Genomic DNA, 5000 nt, shown 5'->3' on the forward strand with positions numbered 1-5000 from the left:
TCTGTTCGTCTTGCGACGATCCAAGAATTTCACCTCTAACGTCGCAATACGAATGCCCCCGCCTGTCCCTATTAATCATTACCTCGGGTTCCGAAAACCAACAAAATAGAACCGAGGTCCTATTCCATTATTCCATGCACACAGTATTCAGGCGGGCTTGCCTGCTTTAAGCACTCTAATTTGTTCAAAGTAAACGTGCCGGCCCACCCAGACACTCAATAAAGAGCACCTTGGTAGGATTTCAACGGGGTCCGCCTCGGGACGCACGAACACGCACGAGGCGGTCGCACGCCTTCGGCTCGCCCCACCGGCAGGACGTCCCACGATACATGCCAGTTAAACACCGACGGGCGGTGAACCAACAGCGTGGGACACAAATCCAACTACGAGCTTTTTAACCGCAACAACTTTAATATACGCTATTGGAGCTGGAATTACCGCGGCTGCTGGCACCAGACTTGCCCTCCAATAGATACTCGTTAAAGGATTTAAAGTGTACTCATTCCGATTACGGGGCCTCGGATGAGTCCCGTATCGTTATTTTTCGTCACTACCTCCCCGTGCCGGGAGTGGGTAATTTGCGCGCCTGCTGCCTTCCTTGGATGTGGTAGCCGTTTCTCAGGCTCCCTCTCCGGAATCGAACCCTGATTCCCCGTTACCCGTTACAACCATGGTAGGCGCAGAACCTACCATCGACAGTTGATAAGGCAGACATTTGAAAGATGCGTCGCCGGTACGAGGACCGTGCGATCAGCCCAAAGTTATTCAGAGTCACCAAGGCAAACGGACCGGACGAGCCGACCGATTGGTTTTGATCTAATAAAAGCGTCCCTTCCATCTCTGGTCGGGACTCTGTTTGCATGTATTAGCTCTAGAATTACCACAGTTATCCAAGTAACGTGGGTACGATCTAAGGAACCATAACTGATTTAATGAGCCATTCGCGGTTTCACCTTAATGCGGCTTGTACTGAGACATGCATGGCTTAATCTTTGAGACAAGCATATGACTACTGGCAGGATCAACCAGGGAGCTGCGTCAACTAGAGCTGAGCAGCCGGCCGCCCGGGAGTGTGTCCCAGGGGCCCGCGCGAACACGCAAGCGTCCGCTCAATTATTCTGCAAACAGGAGGAGGCTGAGCTCCCCTGCACAATACACCTCGAAACCCTCTCAGGTCCCGGCGGCGCGCAGCGCCGTCCTAAGTACTTGGTCGGGTTCGAGAGAGGCGCAATCGCCCGGAGTTAGGCGAGTAGACGCTTTAGGTGCGACCACCCGTGCTCCCAACTGAGCTTGCCGCTGCCGACAGAGGCCCGGGAGCGTGCTGTCGTGGCATTGCCGGCGGGAGACAACACGCGCCACCTACGGTGACCGGCAGCTCCAACGCCAGCGCCACAGAAGGGCAAAGGCCCCACGTGGGTGCCGAAGCGAACTCTCCCAGCACAGCGCACGTGCCAACACGTCTGCACAACTGCGATACAAACCACCAGCGAGAACCGCTGGGGCGACCGAGCAGCAGACGGCGTCGCGGCGCCGAGTGCCGGGCGGCGGCGCATCCTCAACGCACACAGTCCTCAGTCGGACCAGCACACTGCAGATGTCCACCGCGCTTCGCACCGGGCCCGCGAGGACCCACTTTGGCCGCCCGGCGCCGCGCGCAGGGTGCCCCGGCGCGCAGCTGCGCCGCCTGCCGCGTCCGTCGGCCGGCGCGCCTGCCACTGGGCGCCCCCACCAGCCGGCTGTAGCGCGTGCGCCCACGCACCGCGCGGCCAGCACGCCGGGCGGCCCCCCCTCACCGGCCGGGGACGGTCCCACCCAGCCACCGCCGCGTATCGCTTCACACACAGATTTGCCCTTACTGATTTACCTCCAGCAACAACAACCGCACCACAATGGGTTTACCAGTTGTTCATTTGCGTTGCGTCACGTCACCAGCAAACGTAGACGTCCATCCCAGTTTGCAAATGCAACGATTATTGCATACCTGTCTGTTAGGTGTCACGACACACTACGTCTGCCCACATACACGCAACAAAATGTGCACGACTAGAGAACACGTGGGAGGTGGCCCCCTACGTATGCGATGTCCATTACGAGACCGACTGTCAACCAGCATCTGTACCATGTCGCAGATGTGGAACGCGGTGCACCATGCTATCACACTGTGTGAGAAGAGACGACTACGTTTGAATACACGCGCCACTACATCAACAGACGGCTCATGCTGATCGCCATCCAGGGCGTCCGTTACTCCCACACGTCTCTATGGCGTACCACACTGCAATGTAGCTGTTATGGGGAGACGGCACGTGGCTGAGTGCACAACATTTGGACCGTATGGTTCGCTGTTGTTGGGCGCAGTCGTACGGTCACACATGTGCCACAGCGTATCATTCAGTACATACGGACCTATGTGCAGTACAATGTGAGGATTAAGCTTACGATATCAGCGGACAGTGGACACAGGCCGTACCACGACGTAGACTGAGCGCTTCGACATGCGAATGCCAGTGAACAGCTGCGAAGGGCATTGAACACGCAAGCACCTGAACGACCAGCGTGCGAAGGCAGGGTGGAGGGGGGGGGGCGATGTACATCCTGCAGTTGTCCACATTACAGTGTACAGCGGGAGCATGTAAAAAGTAAGCAACACTTGCGAAGTGTTCAACATGAAACGACACACAAGAGGGTGGGCGGTGCGAGTAGCGAACTATATTCAGAGGGTTGTGGTTAGACAACACTAGATTAATGTAACGTGTCATATGCCAATTACAGAGCAGGTTAAGGCACAACGTGGGTTAGGTTAAGGCACAACGTGGGTTAGGTTAAGGCACAACGTGGGTTAGGTTAAGGCACAACGTGGGTTAGGTTAAGGCACAACGTGGGTTAGGTTAAGGCACAACGTGGGTTAGGTTAAGGCACAACGTGGGTTAGGTTAAGGCACAACGTGGGTTAGGTTAAGGCACAACGTGGGTTAGGTTAAGGCACAACGTGGGTTAGGTTAAGGCACAACGTGGGTTAGGTTAAGGCACAACGTGGGTTAGGTTAAGGCACAACGTGGGTTAGGTTAAGGCACAACGTGGGTTAGGTTAAGGCACAACGTGGGTTAGGTTAAGGCACAACGTGGGTTAGGTTAAGGCACAACGTGGGTTAGGTTAAGGCACAACGTGGGTTACGTTAAGGCACAACGTGGGTTACGTTAAGGCACAACGTGGGTTACGTTAAGGCACAACGTGGGTTACGTTAAGGCACAACGTGGGTTACGTTAAGGCACAACGTGGGTTACGTTAAGGCACAACGTGTGTTAGGTTAAGGCACAACGTGGGTTAGGTTAAGGCACAACGTGGGTTAGGTTAAGGCACAACGTGGGTTAGGTTAAGGCACAACGTGGGTTAGGTTAAGGCACAACGTGGGTTACGTTAAGGCACAACGTGGGTTACGTTAAGGCACAACGTGGGTTACGTTAAGGCACAACGTGGGTTACGTTAAGGCACAACGTGGGTTACGTTAAGGCACAACGTGTGTTAGGTTAAGGCACAACGTGGGTTAGGTTAAGGCACAACGTGGGTTAGGTTAAGGCACAACGTGGGTTACGTTAAGGCACAACGTGGGTTACGTTAAGGCACAACGTGGGTTACGTTAAGGCACAACGTGGGTTACGTTAAGGCACAACGTGGGTTACGTTAAGGCACAACGTGGGTTACGTTAAGGCACAACGTGGGTTACGTTAAGGCACAACGTGGGTTACGTTAAGGCACAACGTGTGTTAGGTTAAGGCACAACGTGGGTTAGGTTAAGGCACAACGTGGGTTAGGTTAAGGCACAACGTGGGTTAGGTTAAGACACAAATTGCGTTACAAATTGCGTTACATTGCGGTACAAATTGCGTTACATTGCGGTACAAATTGCGTTACATTGCGGTACAAATTGCGTTACAAATTTGGTTAGGTTAAGGTGCAAAATGGGTTGGATTACAGTACACAACATGGTAAGAGATAGTGTGTTTGGGGGGGGGGGGGGGGGGGGGCAGGTTCGTTGGTAGTGATCATTGTAAGTGAATGTCTGAGGCAGCGTCAGTATGTCACAGCAGTTCTGTCTCGTCAGGATGCGCTTTTCGCTCGTGACTGGAGGCGCGCCGCGTCTGTGGTTGCGGCAAGGGAGTGGCAGACCTGTGTGATTCATTCCTGCCATTGTTTCTGTGCCGTAACAGGAGGCAGTGTGGTGGTGTTGGGTGCACCCCTGTGTAGGACATGTGTGGGTGTTGGTGGCTTATCTGAGCAATTGTGGATGTTGGACGGGTGGGATATTCTATTTTATAATTGGACCCCCTGGTGTGGTTATCATAGTGTGGATGGTGTACTGTGGCGGAGAGGATGCACCGGACGTTGGTCCATGCTGGTGCTTACATATCGTATCTGTGTCTGTTACAGGCAGAGAGTAATGTGTGATGGAGTGTCTCGCTGAGGTGTGGTTCATATTGTGTGCACAGACTTACAGCATGTATAGGGACAGCGGGAATTTGGCATATTGGATATAACTCGTCATGAAACGCAAGATATAGGGGTGGATTGCAACGTACGAGTGCGGGAAGAGTCCGCCGTTCATCCGCTTGGGTTGCGATTTGGGCGGTTGGGGTGGGGCACGTGCGGGTGCGGGTGGAGTGATTGTCGGTTGACTACTTCGTGCGACGCAGGCACTGGCGTTCGGGTTCCTGTGGTGGACAGATGATGCAGGCTTTGTGGGTGGCGTCGAAAAATGGGTACTGTGGGACCTAGCGATGTCGTAGTCGGGGTGGCGTCTCATAGATGGCGGTATCGTCGGTGCAGCAGGTCATGTTTCGGGAGACTTGCAGATGGCGGTATTTAGTTTTCGTGTTGCGCGCGACATGGTGGACGTAGTGTCGTCCGATTCGCGTAGATGGGGCTATTGCATGTGGTTTCGTCACATTGTCATAGATGGCGATGCTGTGGTTTGGCAGTATGGTTGGTGTAGTTCCGTTGGAT

The 5000-nt window shown here is 54.2% G+C and overlaps 1 non-coding gene across 1 annotated transcript in view; it reads right to left on the bottom strand.

Annotated features, from left to right (window-relative positions):
• The window catches only part of LOC126112084 (small subunit ribosomal RNA), a 1909-nt gene extending 877 nt beyond the window's left edge, over positions 1 to 1032 (bottom strand). Inside the window, exon 1 of the ribosomal RNA XR_007524296.1 lies at positions 1 to 1032. This exon is cut by the window's left edge and continues 877 nt beyond it. This is a non-coding gene — a ribosomal RNA (small subunit ribosomal RNA).
• Between the last annotated feature and the right edge of the window lie 3968 nt (positions 1033 to 5000).

The sequence above is a fragment of the Schistocerca cancellata genome, unplaced genomic scaffold, assembly GCF_023864275.1.
Source record: "Schistocerca cancellata isolate TAMUIC-IGC-003103 unplaced genomic scaffold, iqSchCanc2.1 HiC_scaffold_126, whole genome shotgun sequence".
Classification (NCBI taxonomy): domain Eukaryota; kingdom Metazoa; phylum Arthropoda; class Insecta; order Orthoptera; family Acrididae; genus Schistocerca; species Schistocerca cancellata.